This window comes from Aricia agestis, chromosome 15, assembly GCF_905147365.1.
Source record: "Aricia agestis chromosome 15, ilAriAges1.1, whole genome shotgun sequence".
NCBI classification, from domain to species: domain Eukaryota; kingdom Metazoa; phylum Arthropoda; class Insecta; order Lepidoptera; family Lycaenidae; genus Aricia; species Aricia agestis.
In genome coordinates, this window is record NC_056420.1 from 5,045,984 (window position 1) to 5,073,522 (window position 27,539).

Sequence of the window (27,539 nt, forward strand, 5' to 3'; positions counted from 1 at the left end):
ATCCAATATATGGCTGTCGAATGAACAAGAAAAGAAGATGGTGTAAGAGAAAAAGGAAAAGTGAATTAAAATTTGATGTAACTTATTTCTTTCAAATAAAAAAGGAAAATAGATTCTAATATATACGAGAGAGAAAGGGAAAGAGATACATCATACCATAATGTATCAAATTTATTTTTTAAGAATAAACAAAGAAAGAGATACATACAAAAGAGAGAGAAGAGATACAATCTTTGATCCGCTTTAAGTTTTAGAATAATCCTCTAACCGTCGGTACTTACGAATGTTTTTGTGAAGTCAGGTGCTATTTATTTGTTAGGCATTTAACTAGATACAACGATTTATTGTATTGTAACCGATTCTCAAATACTAATTATAATCAACATATAAATTATCTACAAATATTGCAAGCCTTAAAATCAAATAAGACAACTCCTTTTGCTAATGACTTGCCAAAAATCATGCCTTTTCTTTCTGTAGTATGAAGAAAGAGTGAGATAACACTATTTCATGATTATCTTTAATCCGCACAGGTGCAAGTGGTTACACGGTAATGCTGGATTTACACGGCGAAAATCGACCGTCTAAATGGCAATTCGACTACGCCGCATGCGGCTAAAGCAAATCAAAATACTGTGGCCGGTCCGCCATTTTATGTTCCGGTTCTCCGAGGTATATAAACTGTCAAAGTGTCGTATTATAGGGATGTCGAAATTGAAAGAAAATATCGATATATCGATACATCGATATTTGAAAAAATATCAATATCGGTCTCGATATATCGCGAAAAAAATAGGCACTTGAAATGTTCACAAAATACTCAGTTGTATACATACTTAACTGTAAACACTTCGTGCGCGAGTACAACTAGTATTTGTCCGATTTTTTGGTAATTTTTGCCCGATATCAATAATGGCAACTTAAATAATAATTAATAAACTTAAAATAAATTAAATAGTTTTATTAAAATTAAGGAGGCTCCTATATTGAAAAAAAAACCATATTTGCCTTTTTTGTTTCTATGTACTATAATACATAGAGACAAAATAGGCAAAAATGATATTTTTTTATATAATATAAAAAAAATCATTTTTGATATCAATATAATATATAATATAACAGGACGCTCACTTATAACATGTTAGTTTATCGATGTCCTCGACAAATATCAACCGAGTGTCCCATCACTATAGACCGCCATGTTTAGTTCTTGGCAATATGGCGCCGGCCACACTTTTTTGTAGTTATGTCGCCTCCATCTGTTTCCTTATTCATTGGGCTAAAGCCGCAAGCCCCAAAGTCGTGCGGCTTTGGGGCTTGCGGCTTTAGCCCAATGAATAAGGAATTCCAGTGGCCGCATTCGGCTGGTGACTAAAATTGACCGTGAAAACGCTCAGTCGGAAGCGATCGCTTGCTGCAAATACATAGCGGAGATCTCGGGCGGCACAGGCGATTTTTGTAGAATGTGTAAATGGGGTGGTGATTCGGCTTGGACAGGCGATTCGACTGGTGACTTGCCGCGTGACTAAAATCGACCCGTTAGTCACCCGTGTAAATCGAGCATTAAGCTGCGTTTCCACCAGGTATGTGTTGCGAGGAATGTTTTTTAAGATCAAATAGTCAGAAAAAACACCTCACGTAATTTGTGGACCCTAAGAGGGTATTTTACAAAAAAAAATGTTATGTATTTAATCAGTATTTGAGTATGAGGTCTCGTTAGTGCCATGTTGTTTCGACGATCGTTTAGATAGCCTCTAATAAATTAATGCACAAATGTAAATTAATGTTATCTATTAATTATATTTAAGTATAAAAGAAATTAATAAAAATGTTCCATGCAGAAACTTTTTTTTATTGTATTTTTGTGTTATCCAAAAATAAACAGTATAATACTCAGTAAGTACTCACATGCGGTTTTGCTCGATAGTTACTCCAAATCTAGTAATAATATTACTGTGGACCGCAAAACTGACAGCTCGAAGGCTGGCATCGAGCCGCTCGAATGCTCGATGGAATTAAATATTATATCGATTTATAATAAAACTATCGAGCAATGCTGAATGTGTGGACGAAAGTCCGAGCCGCGGGTTTTGCTCGACGTTATTGCTCGATCGAGCTAAACCGTGAGTACTTAGCATAAAGGTGTTTAGCATTATAAAGGTGATGTCGCACCAAGCGACACTTCACGTTCCATAGAAATGACGTAAAACGTCTGTACTATCAGATAAGTAATTGATTAATATTCTGCGGCCCTATGTATATTGTAGTAGAGAATATTGTAGTCATAAAAATAGATAAGGCACCAAATCCATAACCTTTATAGCAACTGCAGTCTGCAACACGTCAATAATTAAGTTCTCATGTTCTCGAGCTAAACAAAAAATGATGCGACGTACATTTAAAATTAGCATTTTATGTCGAGGAAAAAGAACTGCGCAAAAACTTAAATGGAAAATAAGCGCACAAAATACGAGACAGTGTTAAAAAAGAAAATACAAGTCTCGTCTTAGCTACGTGTTTCAATTACGGGCGACTTCAACACTCGCGTAATCAGGGTTGGAATTAGTTTAGGTTAATTTAAACTTACCTGCCATTTGCCAACGTTCGAGCTGCATTCCAAATTGAATGTTTTAAATGTCGAACTCGAAACTTGGAGTTTAAGTGCAGGAAGTTGGTTTTTGATTTTGATTTAAAATAATTAGAATATATATAATTTAAGGGCCCTGTCACACTGGAGATTCAACGCATGAGGTAACAGAGTGAATTACTGGACTTAAAATTACCTGTCATTTAAGTTTAAATAATATTAGGTGAGGTAGAGCCTCTAAGGAGAGCATCAGCGGTGTCCTAGCAATAATTAATAATTATATTATATCACTACCATATAGGCGTAAATCTAATCGAGAGGGAAATTTTCTAAACATCATAGTCTACGGTGAAGAAAAACATCATTATCATTAAGATATAACTATATAATAATAGTGCATTAAATAAATTCCTGATACAGATATCCAACAATACAGTCTCTTAGGAGGGAACGCGGGTGCAGTTGAATTTAAATTTTAAACTAAGAAACTATTGCCATCACGCTTCACCCTGCGCCGGCACGTGTATTGTGATAGAGACAGATGCAGTAAATCGAGGTAACGTAATCCTCTGATTCCTCCTTCAAAATAGAGCCTCTCCAATTATTATTTTTATAAATATCTTCAGGAAGACTGAGTCTATGCCTCTATCTGCCGTACTCAGAGTGGAACATTAATTACTTAATTGTAATTAATTTAAAATTTTGACATAAGCCCCATACATTATCTGTCAAACTCTTCATTAAATTGAAGGTTAATAGTAATTAAATGTCTCTGAGTACGGTGGTATGTTTTTTATTTTATCAGCGGGGCTAATAATAATATAACAATAATAATTTTTTATTTGCATAAATATGGTACAGATGTCTAAAATGGTCACATTTAGCAATTCGTCTCACTATGGTCTCAATCAATTCAGGAAATGAATTGTCAAAACTGTCAAACTGACAAATGTCAAATCAGTACAAAAATACAGAAATGAATTGCAAACAGAGTTGCATTTTGCTATTTTAGAAAAATGAATCATATTATGATTCATATCATGATTCTTCAAAGCGACCATTTTAGCCCCGCTGATCTTTCAATGGATTGGCAGGGTACGGGGCATTCATTTTTTGAGATTTTTGAAGGGTCATATTTTTTTATTTATTAGCAAATTTAGAAAAAATCGAACGTAGTAGCATAGCTTTAACAGATCCCAATATTGTATACAAAAATAATTTGTTTAGGCGCATTGTCCAGGGAGTAAATTTTGGAATACGTTTGTATGGAAAAACAGTGTTAGCGTTCCCTCTTAAAGTATCAGCAATAAGCGGTGTGCTATCGTATCAGTATTGATCGCAACAAAACTTCGCAGACAAAATCTCGTCGATGTTTCAACAAAAACTAGATATTGCACGGGGCCGAGTGAAAAACGTATTGTGAACACCGCAAATACGTTTCTGTTGTTGGCAAAACATTGGATTTTGAACAATGTTTCGCGTTTGAGGTTGCGTTAGATAGCGTGTGTTTTCGTAGGATTTAAGTAGAATCTGTTTATTTAATAAAAAGTTTTATGTTGATTTCTTAAAACTTATGCGCACCAACTACAGCTGATTAGGCGCTTTGCAGACGACGGGGCGAAGCGGGCCGGTCAATTTCGCCGCGAGCGATAGCATAAGGGAGAATTCTATATTACCAACGCACACGGTGGCCAAAAAGACCGCGCCGCCGGCGGGCACTGGCGGCGCATGTCCGCAGTTGCCCACCGTGGATCACACTACAAACCAGTTTAGATGCAGTAACGCAGACGGCGGCGTGTGCTTTGCGTACGCGGCGCGGGCAGCCGCAGACGCAGCGAAATTGACCGGCCCGCCCCGCCCCGTCGCCAGCAAAACGCCTAAAACTACCTCATTACTAGTCTTAGATAAGGTTGCCAGGAAAGAAATGCTGGAAGTAGTTACATCATTTAATCGTACAGTTTGTGAAGTGGTAAAGTACGGTGAAGGAAAACATCGTGAGGAAACCCGCACATAGTTGGTCCCAGACGTATTGACTAGTTCTTTCCTCTGGACTAGGCCAACTAGTTATGTTGCGAGAATGTCGTATGTGCTTGGGCAACCATACGGACATTTAAAAATCTTCCATAGGTACTGTATAAATCATCCACAACGGATGTAAAGGCCTAGTTTTTTTGTGAAACGAAATTGAATCTGAAGATAATTCCGAGTCTGAGCCACAGGTCCCGCGTTAGCTAAAGCGCGTGCAACATTCTATCAGCGACAATAATATTTTACTTTTTAATTTCAAATATGGAAAAAAGTAAAAACATTTGTCTATGATTGATGGCTGTATGGGCAACGCTCCCTTTGCCTGTCCCGACCGGGACGAATTAAAAAAAAATGTCTATGATTTAACTTTTTTGAATGTCGAACTTGAATCGAACTCGTAATCGAGCGTTAACCTCGTAAACCGCCGAATTCCCAGCGGAGCCCAATCCGTATGCGGCTGACCTCCACCCCACTCGATCGAGGATTATGTTCTACACAAAATGTGTCACTTTAGTCTACAGTATTAGAAGACTATAGCCGATGGATCTAGTATAAGTACATATTATTATCTATCTGACACTATTATACTGCCATAATAATTATTATTATGGTTTAACTAAAAGCTATCTATTTAATGACAAAAAAAATGCAGCAACAAACAATTTACTAATTAAGTAATTAGTATGATTTATGATCCTTGTTAAAATAATAATAATAATATCTATGGACGCTTCACACCACGTCAGTCTGGCCCCGTGCTAAGTACCTAAAGGACTTGTGTTACAGGTACCAGACAACGGAAATATATTTAATACTTTTATACTATACATAATATATTTAAGATTTTTATTATATCATACACATATTTAATACACATCCAGACCCGGGAACATTGAAAACTTTTTGTTCCGTCGGCGGGATTCGAACCCGCGACCCCCGGCTTGAGCTACCAACGCACTCACCACTGAGCCACAGCTATAAATAAAATAAATAAAAATGCACAGGTAATATTTTATAGCTAAGTAAAAAAAACTCCATTAATATTGTTACGGTACACGGTATACGGACATGTAGTGCCATCTAGCGTCAAACCAGCGAAACCTATCGAGGGAACACCGACAACATAATCCCCTACTCAATACTAGATGGCATGAGGTGCGCAAGTACATACTCGAACCTTCTAGAAAAGTCCAACATTTATTACGTGTTTACCGGTTTATTTTGTTAACGTTACGTTACGTGTTTAGTTGTTTATGTTTCTTGTGGTACATGCTCGAGCCTTCTAGAAAGTTCCACTTGTTTACTTGTTTACGTGAATCGGGAACTTTCTGGAATTCGTCTCGCCATATAAAAAGCCGCAGGTAGACGGCCCGGCAATTCAGTTCGGTTCGAGCGATCATCAAGGCGATTTCTGAGTGAACACAAGTGATCAATAGTGAGTGAACCAGTGAAACCTACGACTTGGCTACGACCTAGGACACTGATAGTGCTTAGTGATTGGACCTAGTGATTAGTGTTTGGACTTAGTGCTAAGTTTTGTGACCTAGTGTGTGCTTGTGTGACTTGGATTTAGTGAATAAAGTCTTTAAGAGAGTCAGCAGGTCTTTCTCTCCAAATCCTTCGAACCCTAGCACGTAACAATATATACATTTATGGTTACAGAAAGCTGCTAGAAGACACAGTTAGGTAAATAATAAAAACTAAATGTACTTTTTGATATGAAGTCGTAATAATTCATAATTGTGCATAGAACGATGATATATCGCTTATATAATTTTCTAGTGACCCTCCTCTGGCATAAATCAAGGATAGATAGGATTACCCCGACTGTATTTTACGTCGCAACTCGCAGAGGCCTACTATGTAAAATATGGTGTACTCACTCCAAGGAAAAATGAATAATTTATTTCATTTTACGGAATGGGACACATTAATGGATCCCGATCTGTCCTCAAACTGATCTCGAATTTCATTTCGTACCGAATTAATTCACAAGTTTCACGAACTCCCGATTCAAGTTAAATAAGTTTTGAATTTGGAACTCGATTTAGTTTTAATATGAATTATGCGGGAATCTTTTTAGCGCACCTATTTCGGGACGAATAACAGTTGTTCTGTAGATATAAGAAGCAATAGATACGGCGACGTAAAGAAGTAGAGGCGTTCCTTTACTTAATAACTCAGGGCCTAGAGACAAGTGTCAAGTGATTATCGTAAACGCCAACAAAATGTATGGGATTTGACATTAGTATTCGCTAGCGAAGCGATGACCTAAATGTCAAATCGCATACATTTTGTTGGCGTTTACGATAATCGCTTGCCACTTGTCTACTAGGACTGGTCAGCGCAATTTGAGGTTTCCCGTTTCATTAACCAGATGTGTGTGGTTTTTGTATAAAGCTGTTTCTTACATTAAAACTCAAATAAACAGGAAATGTCTCAAATGTGTACATATAAAGATAATAATAACTATTTCTTACACGTACAATAAAGATTAAGACTGAAGTGCAGGATTACCTGTTCATTGTTACGTAAGGAAAGTTATTATTAGTTTTAAGATGAGAAGTTCCGTAGTTTGGCAACTCCGCGATTCGACGGCATGGCAATGAAGGATAACTCGGTTATAAGTGGTTATAAGTAAATGAATGAACTATCTTTATGTTAGGGTCAATCCGCACCTGAGAGTTAGAGCGCAAATTGTAATGCCTTTCACAACTGTATCGTACATATTTCTTTTGAAATTAGGAAAACAACTATCCTATTAATAGATACCTCATTAAAATTAGACCAATCTATGCGTTACGATGACAATGACAACCAACTCCATATTATCTTGTGTCAGGTAAGAATTTTACGATAATGTGCAATATCTGCTGTCAAACGTGTGTTTGCAAACACTGACCTCTATACAGGCTATGCCGTACAAAATGACAGCTATTTTTTGTGCCGATTTGAAGCGCCGCGGTGAGCGTACTGTGAACTAATTACATAGAAAATGACAACCGCCATTTGCAAAATAGTAGTTCCAAGTACACTCACTACTGCTTTCACATAGCAATCAGCGCCAATATGGCGACTTTCAAATAGGAACATTTTATTGATAGCGATCGCCTGTCCAGTGTATTATAGAGGTCAGTGGTTGCAAAGCATGACTGCTTTGCAACAAGATACAATAATTCGCCTGTGCAAGTGAAGCAGCTAATTTACACGTATGATTTTTTTAAAATTTTAGAATAAACACAATCATCGCTGATTCCTTCGTGATTGGCTTACGTCAAATTGTTAACCCAACAACAACCTCATTGGAAAGCTGATAATCTCCTGTCAAAATGTTATAAACTAAGCATAGTGTGTTTCAGGGCTTAGCTTCTCTCGTATGAATTTTCCCTTATTTCCCAGCGTATAGCTCATAAACCAGCAGCCTTTTTACGGTCGGCAGATATGACAGTTTTATTTAAGCGCATAAAGCCGCTATTAAACAGAAGTTGTAAGTAGCCCCTGCGGGCAGCGCAGCAAAACGTAATTGTTCATTAAGCGCGGCAATTTTTTTTAAATTTTATAGTACCTTTTTCATTGTTGGACGTTCATTTTACAAATTTTAGCTAAGTACATAGCTGATTCGGCAAACGTTGTTCTTGTTCTGCTATAATATTTGAGATATGAAAAATTGATGTTGGCCAGTGGTCTTTTGTCAGGCTTACCCGAAAAGCACAAAATTTAAGATAAGATAAGATAAGAATATGTTTATTTTGAGAATCACACAACACAATATTAAAAGACAATATAAAATTTCAGCTCAATAGGTTCAGGCGTTAGGAGGAGTTTGGCAAACACACAAGACACGAAAATTATAAATCAGAAATAAATTAATATGGTAAATTATAAGAATACTATTTTGCAGCCTTATTATAATTCTTTACTCTCTTAAGGTGACGCCTTGATAATTTGGCTACAGCGATATCGATTTTTCTCAACAATAACTAAAGCTAAGAAATTAAAGTTCATTGTCAGTATTCATCATGTCTTTATCTTTGAATTACCTATATAGCATAACACGATTGGTCGACTTTTATAACACAAAATAATTAATCAAAAATACCTCTATAAAAACAGGGATTCTAATTTTGCCAACAGAGGAGAGTGATTTAAGCTTCCAAAATTTGTACATAGATTAGTTCAAGCATACAGTATACACTATAATTTGCCTATAGCTTATATGAAATATATTTATGGTTTTTAAATTACGCGACAAAAACCATTTTGTCGCTTACGCCCTTTCCATTTCTTGCTGTTCAATTTCTTGTTTTCTATGAAAGGCCGGCCCGACGTCTCATAGAACACAAGCGATCTAAAACATATCCAAAACGATTTTTTACTTTAACGCGGCGTCACCTTACAGAATCTGGACTGGTCCGATGCTGCATTATTAATGTTGGTTTACCACGGCAGAATCAGGGCACCATCAAACCGCATGACATGTCTTTTATCGAAACCCTTTCAGTATTAAAGAGTCTTCCCAACTTGTCTCTGCAGGAGAAGTCTCATTAAGTATCGATACTTGTGTCTGTTTCCGACTAACCAGCACACAGTCGACAGTAAAACGTGGAAAATGCCGCGGAAATGAAACTTCGCGTCACCACCAATATGCAGCTGGGTTAGGACTAAGAAATAATAGACATGGCGTTGAGGTTTCTGTATGTACTACTCGTATCAGAGAAGTTGATTTCTAGGCAGATGGCGGATCTAAGTAATTTGGTCGTGTTAAGTCAAATCCATCCGACCGATCGCAGCCAACATTGAGTTGACATAAGCCGACCAAATGACGTACTAGGTTTGTCAACTGCTTAAAGGAATCAATTTCCTCGATCGTACTTAATACCTACCTACCTTCTTTGCCATGATAGATAACCATGATTGCCTCGATGCGATTACTGTCAATAGCATGTACCAACAGAGAAATTGACATTGAACAGATGGCGGATTATTTTGTCGAGTCAAGTCAATGTTAGTCATAATGTGACGGCTGGACTTGAGTCTTGAGTCCTGACATAACTTGGCTAAATTGCATAGGTCTATCCATTTCTCTAATAGTACAATCGACTTCGATATCGGGTCATCAATCATCATAGGAGAATATTCACTATATATATTTGTAATCACTTGTATTGGTACATCATGGGCTCAATATTCGCATATAATAATATAATTCGACGAACCTAGTAGGTACGTCATTTGGTCTGCTTATGTCAACTCAAATTATAACAATTTAATAGCGTACCCTATATTATATCAGTAAACAAAACGCTAATTATTGTTGAAAGCTTCAAAAAAATTGAGACACTTATAATTAATAATACTTGAGAACTGAGAAGTGTTAAGGGACACCCGTATGGAACGAATACTTATCAACGCCATCTGCGGTCTGCCCTTACATACTTCACAGGTACCAAAAAAGTATCGAGGTCAAGTGTCGTTCCGTCTAGACTACTTTCGCAACGCCGAACGCGCCATAAGGAACTTCGTTCCAATACTTTTAGATTCCAATTACTAGTGTAACACACAGCGTATTTATCTAAGTAAAAAGTCATTCGAAAGAATTATAACAAATAATAGTATGTTGATAAGAAATGAAGGTTCTTTATTAGAATACTGAAAAAAAATCCGCAGCCGAACATAATATAACCTCCTCCTTTTTGGAAGTCGGTTAAAAATAGTCGTTTGTTAATATTTTTTTAACTAAAATAGCGAATTTTTTTAAACAATCAAACTTGCCGCATCTATTCATACCTAAGTCTGTGGCGTGGTAGCACAAACACTTCACATGCAAGCGAGTGTAAATCAAAGTGCACTTTGTTGGGGAAACTTCGGCGGTTTGCTCAGAAACGTAATAACTACTGAATTAGGATTGCTTTTTTGTGCCTGTGTTTGAGTTTGGTCGTGGTTTGGTCAGTGGATTTAGAGTAAAACGACTATTCGACGACGATCCTAAATTTATCTATACCCGAATTCTATCTACATTCTTTAAATTATTATTAATTCCGTTATCGATTACTTTGTTTTGATCAGTGAAGATTTTGATATATAAACTCTATATATTACTGTTAAACTCTTCATGATATCACAATATGAAGGAGAGAATTTAAGTCTATGAGTTTGAGAAACATTGCATTTAAAAATAGTAGTTTTGTTTCAAAAAAAAATAATCCTGCAGTCAAAAATTATTGAAGCCTGAATCAACAAATTTCGATAAACCTAATTTTCATAAGCGATCACAAAGTTGGTGACTTTTCGTTAAAATGTTATTTGGCTTCGTAGCTTCTAATTCGGTCACTTTTATAAAATTCATGGCAAGTGGCAACCCAAACAAGTTATGAAAGAAGCCGTGATCATAAAAGTAGTTGTAAAGGTCAGTGAATTCAATTACAGGGGGTCACTTTATTAGCATAAGCAATATCGTAGGCTTACTAGGAATAAGCCTCGTTTACACTATCGACTATACAACTTATGAGTCAAAAGCTGCCTTACTCCCTAATGCCTAAAACAGAATCGAATCAGATCGAATGATATCGAATCGATCTCAAAGATTGTAGCGCAAAATCGTGCTGTGGCTCAGTTTGGAACCAATTCGACCTTAACGGCTTTTCCCACTTCTGACAGCTAATCTTGCAGCGGCTTAATTTGAAACTAATCAGACTCGTAAATCAAAATAGTATCTGATTCGGGGGTAAGGCAAAAGCAGATAGTGAATTAGCTTATTAGAAAAACGTGTAAGCTTTTAAATGATTAAAATTATTGTTGTATGAATCTGTGTGGCCACATCCAACAAATGAAGACCTTCCAACAAAGCGCAGTAGATCAGACCGATGCTCAGTGTTCAGTCGGTGTTGTCATTTCAGATGTTGTATATTATTATGTCGAGTGTTGTATGTTTTAACGCCTCCGTGGCCCAGTGGTTAAGAGCGTGGCTCTTGACTCGGAGGTCGTGGGTTCGATTCCCGCGTTGAAAACATGTTATTTCCAAGTTTGATTAGGACAATGCAGGCTGATCACCTGATTGTCTGACAAGTCAGATGATCCATGTGTCGGATGGGCATGTAAAAAGTTGGTCCTGCGCCTGATCTCTCGCCAGTCGTGTCGGTCTTCCGTCCCACTGGGTTATGAGAGAAAAAGGAATAGAGAGTGCTCTTGTGTACTGCGCGCACACTTAGGCACTATAAAATTACGCCTGCGTATCTGGCCTGGTTTCAATGAAACCGGTGTGGGAGTTATTAATATTAGGTATGTCGAGCAGTTCTCTGAAACACCGATAGCGCGATTCAGATCTGTGGAGCTAAAATGGTCACATTTAGCAATTCCTCTCAATCAATTCAGCAAATAAATTGTCAAAACTGTCAAACCAACAAATGTCAAATCAGTACAAAAATACAGAATTGAATTGCAAGCAGAGTTGCATTTTGCGATTTTAGAAAAATGAATCATGTTATGATTCATATAATGATTCTTCAAAGCGACCATTAGCCCCGTTGTGCTCTGTTTGGTCCGGTGTAGGGAATGTAATCCCGCAGGATAATTTCAATCCCGGTATTTGCGGGACTGAACCATCACAATCCCGCGGGATCCCGGTATTTGCGGGATCCCGCAGGGTGGACTTAAACTTTTAAAATAAATCGTTATAATGACTTTACTTGATAGAACTCCTTTTATTCTTAGAAACATAAATAAAACAAACATTGTCGGACACTTTTTTACAAGGGTTTATTAATACTTTAGACTTTAGATATAAAAATATTTAATAGTAAATAACTAAACTTTTTTTGAATATGGCTACGTAAAAAAAAAAAGATAAAAAACACAAAAACTAAAAAACACATTTAACAAACTTATATAAATATAAAAGTATGTTAAAAATGTTAAGGTATTAATTGTGTCGTCTGCCAAACGGCTCCTGATATTCAACGCAAGGTAGTCAGCAGCTGAAAAAGTTTGCTCAGCTTCCACGCTGGTTGGTACAATTGTCATTTAAAGTGAATTATAGGTGAATTGATGGTAAATTGCTTAGTGGGCTGCCTGTAGCCAGTTCACGCACTCCCGAGCGCAGCGTTACACATAGGAATTACGCTATTTTGTAATCCCGCCAGTCCCGCGGGATCCCGCTAAATTTTCGACCGGGATTAGTCCCGCAAAATGCATGCGGGATCCCGGTACTACGGGATCCCGGTATCCCGGTGTTGCATTCCCTAGTCCGGTATAATATCAACAGCATTTCAAACGTAGTCACGTCGTCAGTGCACACGCCCCTTTCAGCTTTCCTTCATAAAACATCGCCTTCAGAATTGATTCTATGCTCAGTGCCGGCCGAAGTAATAAAATAACAATATTAGACGCTTAAACAGCTTTATAAAGGTTGGAGTAATGGCCCGAAAGCAATAAAGAAAATGTGACGAGATAAAGTATTAGTATTCATATAAAAAGTAATAAGTGCTTTTAGAATTTAAACGGCGTTTTGCGATATTAAGTTGCAGAGCGAAATTAACTTTTAACTAGCTCTTTAAGTGTTAATATTCTAAACATTTCTATCGCGATGAGTGAAACCTATGAAATTATTAGATTCAGCTTTCATAAATTAATAAGTTAGCTGGTATTAAAATCCCTCTTCAAGTTGGACCATTGGATTACAGCCATGATTGCCATTTTAAATGCGTTTTTAAAATGGGCAAATGGTCCACCACTGTAACTCCTGTGTCGCCAGGATCAACAGTAGTAACCAACCACGAAAACCCTTTGATATGATCTCAGTAGTGAGAGACAAGTTAAATCTGACCCGCAACGAAATTAATCAGAAGAAAAGTAGGAGGAGTAGAAGATATTCGATTTTAAATGCGTTGCTTATAACATCAATCAACGTCAATCATCGAAAAAAGCTCTTTCTCCTGTTTGTATACGCTCATGGGTCAATGTGGAACATAAAGTTAATATACCTAGCGGAATAGAGAAACAAAGGCCTGAGCAAGAGAAATGACACTATCAGTAACACTGCGTGGTAAAAAGAGACGTGTGATACATAACAGCAGCACTCTGTTTTTGACGTCCAGTCGGTACGTGCCGCACGTTGACAATTTAATCTCATAGAAATCATGTTCAATTATGCTTGAGTAAGTGTATACGTACACATATTTTTACACACAGATGAAACCAATTGCGATTTCGTTTGACAGCTCGAGATTGTTGCTCTATTCCGCTAGGTATATTAACTTTATGATGTGGAACGTACACTATAAAATGTCAACTAGTATACAGACTACAGTCACCTATTCATTTCTACAGAACTAAAAACGTCTTTGTTGTTTGTAGCCGCCGTAAAATTAAGCTCTGTTACGATCATTATCCAAATTGCGCATAAACTGACTACACTAACACAACTTTGTTTAAAAAATCCATAAATGTTTAATACAATGTATTTTTTAATGAATTTTGTGGGGCAGCACTTATTACTGTACTTCTTTAATTACAATTTGCTCCGCGGTCGTTTGCACAACAAAGAAAATATACTCGGTTGCTAAGTGTAATGAAAAAAGTTCTTAAAACTTGAAAAACCCACTTTTAAAACGATCGTTCTCGAAAGGAATTTCCTAAGTGGCTTTCTTGTTGTGAGCAATAAAATTCGCTGTAATGATACACAAATTCGCCTAAGAAATTGATTTTCTGTTTAATATTTATTAGGTCTGGATCTGAAGCCTTATTTAATTTGACGTTGGCGTGGTATGGTAACAAATTATTCGTATTTAGCCGAGGGGAAAGTATTTTTTATTACTAGAAAAACCGACTATTATTATTCTAACTTCTATCAGAGACATTGATTTATAGGCAGATGACCGACCTATGTTATATGTAATTTGGCCTGTTCCTGGTACTCACAAACTCAGCATTATATATTTTGTAGCGTAAACGAGTTGACATGACAATAATGCGATTATTGGGTGTAACAATATTGTTTATGCGTGTACAGCCATTATAATAAATCACCATAAAATATGGCCTCCAGCTAATTTTATACACTTCCAAATTCAATCACCATTTTCATTTAATAGTGTAACGGAAACATAGTATATATTATATATATTTTTTGAAATAATGTAGTTACTTAGGATTTTACGAGGTACGCCTCGACGCTAGTAAGATAATAATATAATAGGCAATTACTATTGTCACCAACATTAGGAAGTATATATTACCATAACACGCAGAGAGCTACTTGTACTACGACTAGTTGTTACCAGACCCTTTGTGTCTTTCTTGTAAAAAAAATATACCGATTTTGGAAGTCAAGCCACATACTCGTAGTCATATTATCTAGAGTACGATAAAGAACATAGGCATTTCGCAGTACGGCTGCTGTAGTTTTAAAAGCGGATTGATCTGAGGGTTAAATGCTGTGAAGCTATGACCAGACATTTGTACGAGATTTTCATAACAAAAACCATCGGACAAATGCCACGCGCCCATAGAATACATAACGCCTAAATTGTATTATGCAAATGTTATATGTATACTCTGGATGCGGTTTTACCGAATTATGAGTGATCTATAGTCTATACCAGGGGTTCCCAATCTTTTTCAGCCTGAGGCGCAGTTACAGGTTCAATATTTTATCACGGCGCTACGCTTTACCTAGCTATTACAAAAAGATTGCATAAATAAACAGTAAACACCTTTAATGCTTATTATAGTTAGGTAAAAGCATGTAAAAGCAGGTAAATAATAATAAACAAATATTTAATCATCTGCCTGCTTTGTATAATTCATATTATAATTTTATTTTATAATATTTGTGGTTTCGGATAATGATGGAGGATCGACTCACGGCGCCCCTCTTGTCTTACCACGTCGCGGCGCACCAGGCGCACAGTTTGGGAACCCCTGGTCTATACAAAGGAATTTAGGAATCTATACAAAGGCTTTATTGTTTAAGTGTGCCGTATTGAAATTGGTATAATATAGGCAATGTTCATATAAGTTTTCAGGTAGCCATAAGGGCTGTAGCTAGAGTCAAATTTGAGGTAGGGCAGCATTGGTTACAGGTATGGCGGAAGTTAAAAAATCGGCCAAGTGCGAGTCGGACTCGCGTACGAAGGATTCCGTAATCTAATCTAAATACTCCGCCAATCCACCGACCATAAAACTTTGAAATTAATTTGAAAGATCTTTAAGATAAAACAAAAACGTAGAGGCATATAGACTCACTCTTCCTGAATATATTAAAAAAAAATTAGACAGACTCTATTTTAAAGGAGGAATCAGAGGACTACATTACCTCGATTTATTGTACATCTGTCTCTATCACAATACACGTGCCGGCGCAGGGCTAAGCGTGATGCCAATAGTTTATTCGTTTAAAAATTACTGCACCCGCGTTTTCTCTTAAAAAACGAGAAAAACATTCTTCCGTCGCAAAAAATGCTCTTATATGAAATAAACGGCCAAAAGAAAAAGTTATAAATCCGTTGTTGGCGATACTCCGGGGTTCATTATAGGAACTGCCGAGTAGTGAGGCGCAATTGGATTACTCGCCATTAGCTGGAGCTGGGGAGACGGTGGATCGATGATTTTGAAATAAGGATGGACCGTAACGTACATTTGCTACAAAAAATATTTAACAAGGAAAAGCTATGTCGTCTTCGTCAATTTTAAGTGAATAAATGTCAAAATTGTGCTAAAATGTGGGGTATTTTAAGTAAAGACTTAAATAGTATACATTCCAAAATACATTTATAAACATTAAACTGTAAATATATTTGCCATTTTGTACCCAACTTTGTTTCATTTGCTATTTCATAATCCATTAAAGTCAAAGTGACAGTCAAGAGTTATTGAATATTGTGAGTGTATCCAGACTTTCTGGACACAGACGACCTAAAAGTAATATATAGATTTAAGTATATAAATTTTCGTATGAAACGATATTGTTGATTTTATCATGATCACAACAAATTTACAATTTACTGCGGACCCCATGTTACAACCCCCCCCCCCCCCCCCCCACAATAGTAATCCATGAAACTTGCTATTTTTTTAAATATCGCAAAATAGCAATATCAGGATTATAAACACATTTATTACAAAGGAAAAAGCCAGAGAAGTGGCACGTTTCCACGATACAGCTTTGAGTTCTACCACGTAGTTCCCGCGTAGCTAGCAAGACTAAGGCGGAGTTCAGACACGACTTTAACTAGGCGGGCGGGCAGCACGGCATCGGCGAGTCTTGACACACTCTTCCTGAATATGGAATATGCAAGTTCTTACAAAAACAATTTCTGAACTTCTTATGAAATTGGCTGCCTATATACAATATAGGAGTAGTCAAGTCGGGTCACCACCTTCCGCCTTACACAGGTACTCACCGGACACGGTTGTTTCGGTAAGGTCGCCAGGAGAGAGCCACTGCCACGACTGTGGCGCTCCGGAGGACACGGCCCAGCACATCCTCGAGGTGTGCGATCGTTGGGCCGTGCTAGGTGGAGACCTCTCACTCTCGAGTATGGTGCGCTGCATGCTCGAGAGTGATGAGGCTTGGCAGAACCGTCCTTTGGCAGAAAGAGGCCGCGGAGCGGTTCAGAGAGGACCCTTCCTCCGTTCCGCTCCGCCGGCGTAGGACGGGAGTGCGGAGGCGTCGCTATGCGAACCTCCAATAACTTCCGTCCCACGGGGTTCCGGGTCAGGATGGGAACCTGCCCGGCTTAGCTAGTCCCGGCGCCGAGGGGAACGCTTTAGTTTGCCTAAGCGTTCCCTAACTTTGGTGGAAGTCCGGTCCTTGAGGTAGACCGGCCGGTCGTGGAGGGAGTCCTGTGTTAGATCCAGGACATCCTTCGTATACGGCTGAAGGGAAACCGCAGCTGGTTTAAAAAAAAACTTTAGAGTTAGGAAGCAGTTGGTGGAAACGGGCATCAGAGTCTAGAGAGACATATTCGTTTATTATGCCATGCCATGTTTATTGCCCATGATGAATTTGCTTGATGACTATTTTTTTTTCTTATTGGTAATTGAATGATCCTTAAAAAATAGAAACATCGCTGAAAGAATGACTCCGATAGCTTAAAAATTCACCAAGATATGACAATTCAAACATCTCATAAAATAGACCTGCCCGAAACGCTCCATACAAAGTGCTACGAAAGACTGACGTCACTCTTTCGTAGTTTGTATGCATCGGGAGAGAATTTTGTTCGATAGGTATATTAAATATTGCGTTTATGAAAGTGGTTTATAACAAAAGTTGCTTTTAATTGCATAAGTTATCGAATGGTATACAAATATTAAGAAATATAATTGAAAAAAAATATCAACTTGATTATCCAACTTTGAAGGCGTATAACAAAAAAAATACTAATGCTATCGAGCTGAAATTTAGGGAACACTTATTTTTTACCGTGATTTCTTTATTTTATTAACGAAATTCGCTAATCTTTGACCTTGTCATCATCCCTATTGTGCGTGGTAGCTTCGTATATAATCATTAAATATTACTTTTTTTTGTAAATAACAATAGTTTCGTCAGACATTTGTCTGATTTTATCGAAAAAATGTTTCTGCTTACATCGTAATTTATCATAAAATTATTTCAATTATGTGAATAAATATTTATTATTCCTTTGCAAATGCCATGTTCGCTTTAATGATGCCTTTTGGATACGTTACAATGCGACAACATTACAACGTCATTAAATAATAATTCAGACGTATTTTGTAAAATCGTCTTTTATACGTTACTGCGTAATATAAAAGACGATTTTACAAAATCAAAAATTTGTAGGGATATTAAATTTAGGAATAAAACAAAAAATTTTAACCGACTTCCATAGTAAACTGCCTCTAAAAGTATGAAATAATAATTCTTACTCTATTTAAGTGCCCTTTATAGGATTGGCCTAAGCCTCAACTATATCTTTACTCAATCTTTATCACTTTGAAGTCGGTACCAGCTGACGTAAGTTATAGATATGTCAAGAATCGCAGAAATTTTAGGAGCTGGTACCGACTTCAAAATTATAAAGATTGAGTAAAGATATAGTTGAGGCTTAGGCCAGTCCTATAAAGGGCACTTAAATAGAGTAAGAATTATTATTTCATACTTTTTAGAGGCAGTTTACTATGGAAGTCGGTTTAAATTTTTTGTTTAAAAATAATTATTTTTCTCTTTTTAGCTATCTCCATTAAGCATATTATTACGTAGTCACTGGTGGATTGTATTTTATATATTACTAGCTGTCCCGGGGTCCCTAGTTCAGCCTGGGGCGAAGCGAAGTAATTAAATGACACTCAAAAAGTGAATGTTTAGTTTATGTTAGAATTAAATATTCACTTTTAATTAATGACTTAGTTTGTTCCTAAAAAAGGAGAATTAAAAGTCGACACTAAATAAGGACCGGGGGCAAGGTCAACACTAACGACATGACAGCATTTACAGGAGGTGGGGGGGTTCAGCCTGGGGCGAAGCGAAGTAATTTAATGACACTCAAAAAGTGAATGTTTAGTTTATGTTAGAATAAAATATTCACTTTTAATTAATAACTTAGTTTGTTCCTAAAAAGGAGAATTAAAAATCGACACTAAATAAAGGCCGGGGGCAAGGTCAATGAACGACATGGCCCCCAGGTAGGGGGTGGGGGCAAAACTCCCCGCATATTAATCAAATGATACTCGAAATCTGTATGTTTAGTTGAGGTTACAATAATTTCGTTATAATATTCACTTTTAATTAATAACTTAGTAAAGTACTGTTGACGATGATAATGATGACCATAGCTGGGCACCGTTAATCAAATAGTTAACATCGTTAATCGTTAATCCGCTACAAAAAAAGTTAGCTTCGTTAAACGTTAAAGCGTTACATTTCGAAAGTATTAACGCAAGTTAACGTTAATCCGTTAATTTATGTAAAATTTCATTTTTATATCGTTGCGTTAGTGAACTTATTCATAAACCTGTTGGTTTAGGTTCTGGAAGTTAACAGGTTAGAAACAAACAAAATATTCATATAATTCTAATGTGTTATTTAATATTCGGGCATAAGGTGCATATTCCCCTTTATGAAGTTGAAATTCTCGTCTGTACAGCGAGGCTCGTTTTGGTGTTAAAATGTCTTTACCCATGGAAAAAAAGATAATATGCATTTTTAAATTGAGATAAAATGTGCAAGATATATTTAAAGTGTATAAGCGTTCTCTGTGGAAAAACAAACAGAAATAACCCTCCTGGCAGTCGGGTAAAAAACAACTTTTGAGCGTGATTACGTTTAGAAAATTTTGTACTGCATCTACTCTTTCTTGACAGACTGTGTGTTAGAAACTGTTTTTTGCGCCACGCCGCGGTGCTGTGCGGTAAATAGTTGGCATTGGATTAACGATGAATGGACTTCTACAAATTAACGGAAGTTAACGTGTCCCTTAACATTTTCTAAATTTAACTTAAAAGTTAATCCGTTAATCAAAATGTTAACTTCGTTAATTAACGATTAACGGATTAACGAGTTAATGCCCCCCAGCTATGATGATGACGATGATGATGATGAAAGTAATTTGCATTGCAGTATCTGCTTCCCGTTTTTAAAACAACGCCGAACCCCCCGAACTTGTATCTATATGGATTCAAGGGTTCTGTACAGCACCTTTGGAACCAGGGTATACACTGGTGCAAAATGCTACTTTTTGGAAGCGTATGCTCATAATCCTTCAAAAAAGTTAAAATTACTAGATGTTTCCATATAAATTTCAAGGAGTCCTCTCGATTCCTCATGGATTGCATCATCAGATCACCACTTTGGTGACCATGGTACCAAATCAGGGTGGTATCTTGTGCAACAACAAAAAAAATTGAAAATCGGTCCACAAACGGCGGAGATATCTGCGAACAAACATAAAAAAAGAACATATATACGGTCGAATTGAGTAACCTTCTCCTTTTTGGAAGTCGGTTAATTAAAATCTAAAATTAGCAACACACGAGCCGTCCATTTAGAATGGCCCACTCCATGCACTTTAAAATATTTTGATATAATTACAAAGTACGGTGTTTGTTTAATTATTTATTTTCAAAACGGCATAGGACTGCGAACACGCTATTTGGATTGATGTTGGATTGATGGACGGTCATCTTGATTAATACGAATGTTTCATTGGTGAACATACATTTAGCATTAAAAAAAAATTGAGGCAGTTTGCGCGAAAAATATGATAAATGAATTTCTGCGCAAAGTTGTGGGAAACGTTTAGTGGGCTATAACTTCGCAACAATATGCAATTTACAACACGACCCCTCAAATTAGAGCTTGTTGAAACGTAGCGGTAATAACTGTGGAACAACGTCACAAACCCAAATTCACTTTTAATGAACACTAAAACAAAAGTTTGAATTTGTATTTGTCACTTAAATCTTTACCTCCCCTCTACTAGCCCAAGAGCCAGCGACAGCCAGACTTTTGTCATTTTATAAAACCTGAAAGTTTACCTATTTGTGACCACTATAGAGGTAAGAACGACCAGCAACTATGGAGTTTTGGTCGCGGTTACGTTAGGAGGTATCCAGTTCTAAAATTTTTCCAAACCTTCAATAAAGAGTTAAGCCCGATTTTTTTATTTTATTTTCTTAAGGATAACTGTAGGAATTTCGTCTTCCACTGCCGGACATTTTTGACAGTTTCTTCCTACTGGCAGACCACCTAAAAGTCTTATACTATAAGAAAGTTTAAGGGTGTCCTTCTTACCTCTATAGGGAAATGTTCAGCTTTTGTAAAATGATAAAAGTCTGGTTGTCGATGGCTCTTGGGTTACACGACAAAGCTGTTCATAAACTATAATTAAGGGGAGAAAGGGACGAAATTAGGTATAGCGTTTAGATTGAAATATAGGGTGTTGTAATTTAATTTCTGGGGGCCGGACCCATCGTACCTGCCCTATCCTACCTATTAGCGACGGACTCAGGTAGTCCCGTCGCTGAATGTCATTAGTCGCGTCACTCCCCCGACACTTTTTGATTTCCGACACTCAATTTATAGGTAATATTGACAGCAGCTACGTATAGCGTCGTAACTCCGAAAAATTTTGCTGGAGAGTGAGTTTTTGCTGTTCGTAATGTATATTGTAGCACTGTGTTCGCAGTAATACTGAAACACAGAGACACCGGCTATTTCTTATTATCTTTCGTGAATTATAATTTAACCCGTCGATCGTGGAAAAACGAGACAATAGAATTTGTATTGTGTCTCGGTCACCGGTGACCGTGTGGGGCTTGATCAATTAAAATAATTTAATAAATATCGTTGTATGGTGTAAAACTTAATGGTTTAAGAAAAATTTTCAGCGTGTCAGATTAAGCTTGTATAGGCTTCCGAAATGTGTCTAGTTATCATGGTATAGAAGTCAGACTTCTCATGTGGTGGGTTAATTATTATTTTTTACATTGAAATGTCATCGGATCTGTCAGATTAAGATACTGAATGTTTAGTATACCCCAAAGAATCTTCCATATAAAGCACTGACGATTCAAAGGATTGGTAAGCCTACAGGCTTACCAATCCTTTGAATCATTTTAAAATATAAAAAAGTAAAGCTTCATATTTTTCTAACTAAGCTTCGCAGATATTTTATTTTGCACTAAACTAAATGATTAAAGTCCTTCCTGTCTAAAATATATTTATAACTGACTTAAATAAGCAATTTTCTGGATATATTTTCTTTTTCAAAACTTTAAAATGGCTGCAGTTTCCGAACCCACCACTAAAATAAAAAACCTCTTATTATTTTTTATTAATCAGTTTTATCTAATGTACAAAACCTACTAAGGCCTACTTGCGCCAGACTGGGTTAACACGCTTAACACTGAGTTAAGCGTGTTAACCCAGTCTGGCGCAAGTAGGCCTTACAATTACATCACATGATGCACTTTTGCACCACCAAGAGTTAGGAGTTAACCTCGTGGTATTTTTTTAAATTTTTAACCCACCGATGTCGGAGGGTTAAATCAACTAACTCTGGGTTAGTAATATCAAAACTGAGATTTTTCGGTTATGACTTATTTTGTTGTGTTCAGTAATAGATACCGGTTTTATTTTGTGTTTAACCATGATAAGTGATCAGTGGTTGTTTATCTGATGATGATGAAGAAATTATCGAATACTCGGACTCGTATTACAGAAGGATTGTAGAACGGACCGATCTGTTTAGGGTCCCGTATTTACTCACAAAGAGACAAAGATTTCCATCGAAGATTTCGCCTAGAAAAAGAAACTGTTCTCTTATTCATTAAATAAAATTGAAAATAATTGCAATGAACAAACAAGCATAAAAAGTAAGTCCCTAACAAAGTTTAACAATAATATTATTGGATAAGTGCGTCTTTAGTGAACTCCTTTATAAATAGGTAGACTAGATAAACATTGGACACAAGTGTTTCTTCCCAATTTTTATCATTTTCCGCCTAATTTATTTGCACAAATATCATAACACGCACGCACAATGCGACATAGAACCACGTGTCATTTCAAATCTGACATAAGGAGATAGCCTTATTTAAAGTACTGTGAGAGCAGTACACTTAAATTAATCAGCATTCGCTCTATCATATTTGGCTGGGTGTAAAAAGAATGAATGAACATGACATAAGCCCGGGTTAGTTGACTCTGGGATAAATTCTTCTGGTGCAATATGTAGTATGAGTTAAAAATTAAAAACGTTAACACTGAGTTATTAAGCCCCGGGTGATTTATTTAACTCAAAGTTTTGGCGCAAGTGGGCCTAAGTCTCCATGACGCTCGAGTGACTGCAAAAATAGCACCCTCCCCTACTCTACTATAACGCTATTTTTAAAAAATCGAGTTACGATGTTATGCTTAGTCGTGGCCAAAATTGAACACCCTGTGTATAACTTTGTAGAGCGGGATTTAATAAAGTTTTTACTGCGTTTTCGGCGGGAATAGAGAGAACTATCCTGGAATAATATTACACACACACACACACAAACGTATTAATGTAACTATACATTTTGGATGTGTGAAACAATTTGTCGAACGTCGTTGTAGCTTTTAAGGGTTAAGGTAACAGTTAAGGGTTAAACTGTTCAGCTCAATACCTTGTTTTAATAAGAGAAGACAGGGTTAGTACTTAATAACGAAGCTCTTTATTTTCCAAGATGGCCGCGTCTACAAAATCATTACCTACCTAATTACTCACTCATAAAAAGCCAACAAGGCTGTTAAATGTTATGGGCTCTTAAGTCGACATTGTAACAGAAATTAAGTCAGTTTTGAAATCTTAGTTTCAGAGTAATGGGCCGAGAAAAGAACGTGGCCTATGTAGCCGAAAACATTAATATTTATTGTGTAACCAGAGTGTGGAATGTGGTGCAAGATTATACTATACTACTATTATATTTAAGTTATTAATAACTAATAATATTAGTTATTAACGGTAAATACAAAATAATATTATATTACATACTTAATTCATCAGGGCGACCGAAGCCAGCTCTAGTATATCCCACAACCTTTACATTTTGTGGTACACTTTACGGAAAAACTATCACGCCTATTGATTTGTGCTTTAACTTAGTAATTTTTATTTATATGTAGATATTGTGTTCTCATTAGTCAGTATTTTTTTTAATGTAGATGTGTTATCAACTTATCACTTATCACCAGTCAGTCAAGGTGTGACGACGCGAGCTCTCACAAAGCTCGGCTTTTAGCTAGTAATACTTAATTTCAGATTTACATTATTCTATTACGAGTATTTTATTTATTATTTTACTCTGATTCTGTTATTATTTTAATGTATTCTTGCGACTTAATTCCTTGCTCGATTCGGCTATTTGCAAGACAGATATTGTAAATGAATTTCTTAAAATTTTTTCTTCATTCGTTTCACAGTCCACACATATTATGATTCGCACTATTTTATCTTATTCCGCCTCCGCTTACGCTTGTACCACATTAATCTAGCTTACAGTTTTTACCGTGCTGCAGTTATAAATGTACTTCGCCGATTAAACTTGCTGCACACAAAAACTTAGCTCAATTTTGCTAATTTCGCCTCGGCTTATGCCAGACAAATCCCAAATTAATTTTTCTAAATACGCCTCCGCTTACTCTTGTAACACAGAAATCTAGCTCACAGATGGACAGACGTATGCTGTCTCATACTTGCTAGTTGCTACACATAAATCGTAACTTAATTTTTGTTAAATGCGCCCCGGCTTATGTTTGTTTCCGAAAAATCCTAGCTCAATTTTCCTAACTCCGCTTCACTCCGCTTCTGCTTACGTGTGTACCACGCCAATCAAGCTCACAGGTGGACAGACGTGAGCAGAGTACTGAGGGGATCACGAGCTCGCGGCGATTCGACCACTTGTACCATAAACAACAGATTACCTTGTGAATGCGATGACTGTTTATAACCACCCGCCATCTTGTGACGTCATTGTTGAAATGAAAATTGTTGCTGGTACAAAAAATATGCATTTTATAATGAATGAAAACTGTAAAATGTTTCTACTATTTTAATGCAGCTTTGTTGCTTACGCGTATAGTTTGTAACCTATAAAACTACAAACCGGAATTCTCATAAATAAAATGTTAAAACAACGAAATGTTATATTATTTATTTTCATTAAGTATTTGAAGAAATTATAACAAAAAAAAAATGCTTGATATCGCAGCAACTTAGCGCAGTGCATTAGAAAAAAATATATATATCCTGTGTCTTTATTCGGTGTTGAAAGTCTGAAAGTGAAAAGCTTAAGAGGGAACGCGGGTGCAGTAGAATTTAAACGAAGAAACTATTGCCATCACACTTCACCCTGCGCCGGCACGTGTATTGTGATAGAGACAGATACAGTAATCGAGGTAACGTAGTCCTCTGATTCCTCTTTCAAAGTAAAGCCTATCTAATTTTAATTTTTTTAAATATCTTCAAGAAGAGTGAGTCTATGCCTCTATATTTTTATTTTATCTTAAAGATCTTTCAAATTTGTTTTATGATCGGTGGATTGGCGGGGTACGGGACATTCATTTTTTGTGATTTTTGAAGGGTCATATTTTTTATTTATTAGTAAAAGAAATCGAACGTAGAGGCATAGATTTAACAGATCCCAATATTGTATAAAAATCATTTGTCTAGGCGCATTGTCCAGGGAGTAAATTGGGGAATACGTTTGTATGGAAAAACAGTGTTAGCGTTTCCTCTTAAGAGTGAAGACGTAACAGACGGACTTTACATTATTAGTATGGATGAGACTTGACGTACTGCGAAATTGTGCAAAAAATTTGTTGGTTGCCTGTTGGCAAATTTTTGTTAAAAATTAAATTTAAAAACGCAATTTTGCTCAAAAAATCTGTAACATGAAAGCAAGCGGAGAGGATTTCGGCCCGTTCGGTAAACTTGTAAAGCAAACGCCGGTAAAGCTGCGTGAAACATCTAGTGAATAATAAATGGCTAGTCGATTGCCAAAACTGTGCTTTACAATTTAAATATAAGCGAGCGAGAATCTAGGTGAGATGAAACTTTTGAAAATGCATTAGGTATTACAAACAAAATTGAACAATATTACGTCTAATATGAATATGATTTTACTATTCATAATCTAATAGAGGAAAAGTTTGTTTTTTTGCATCTTAACCTTTTCTATCGAGAAATGTATACGTTTACCCAAACTAAAGTGTAACAATCAAAAGACTGGATTGAACAAGTTTTTTGTTAAATCCCGATTGGAGTTCATTTGAAAACATTATTTTGCTGTTTTGTAAAAGAGACGGAGTGGAACGAAGCTACCATATTTTTTAAAATGAAATAAGGGGCAAACGAGCAAACGGGTCACCTGATGGAAAGCAACTTCCGTCGCCCATGGACACTCGCAGCATCAGAAGAGCTGCAGGTGCGTTGCCGGCCTTTTAAGAGGGAATAGGGTAATAGGGGAGGGTAGGGAAGAGAATAGGGTAGGGGATTGGGCCTCCGGTAAACTCACTCACTCGGCGAAACACAGCGCAAGCGCTGTTTCACGCCTGTTTTCTGTGAGAACGTGGTATTTCTCCGATCGAGCCGGTCCATTCATGCCGAAGCATGGCTCTCCCACGTCTAAAGAACGATAATGTTGTATTAAAATAGCAAAATCAAGATAATAGAGCCTGATATTATCATGCCTCGGAGTGACCTATCAACCACTTAAGCTTTTAATTACGTGTAGCACATACCTCTTGAACTGGCAACCCTACACGATATTTAGGCAAGCAAGCAGTGTAATGGGTAAATTAATTACCCCTGTCTAGCAACACCTTCCCAAACAAGCACACATCTATTATACGATGTAATATAACGGCCTTAGGCTACAAGACAGGATGTAATTAAATTTTCAAGCGTAGCAGCAAAGGTTTTTATAACCATCTTTACCCGGGCTTGAATATTGCTTGAGGCTTCCCACTTTTTATGATAGACTTGCTTTTATACAAAATGTGCTTTATAGATTTACTTATTGGCTTTTCGTCTTCTATCATAATTTATAGTTATATTATAAATGCAAAAGTGTGCCTGTCTGTCTGTCTGTTATCTCTTAACACCCAAACCCAAAGGTCCCGAGTAAGGACATGAGATACGCCTCGCCACATTACAATGTGAACTGAGCCTTAGGGAGATCGCAGACGACAGACTTTTTGTGCGATCGAGTCTGCGATCTCCCTAAGGCTGTACATACTTAATGGCATATTATTATGTCTATACTAGAAAATTGTTAAGAGAAGGGCTTACAGTATAGCGAGCCTGTGAGACCGCCAACGCGTATGAACACCGGTTTAAACAAAATTTTAAATTTTCGCTTCATCAGAAATCAACAGATAAAACGCTAACAAGGCCTGATTCGATCAAAGCGAATCATATCAGAGCTGTTT

At 36.8% G+C, this 27,539-nt stretch overlaps 1 long non-coding RNA gene across 1 annotated transcript; it reads left to right on the forward strand.

Moving 5' to 3' along the window:
- The first annotated feature begins 1,555 nt into the window (after window positions 1-1,555).
- LOC121734226 lies at window positions 1,556-23,340 on the forward strand. Its single transcript, XR_006036679.1, has 3 exons — window positions 1,556-1,807; window positions 13,061-13,071; window positions 23,323-23,340. It is a non-coding gene; the product is annotated as an uncharacterized LOC121734226 (long non-coding RNA).
- The last annotated feature ends 4,199 nt before the right edge of the window (window positions 23,341-27,539 follow it).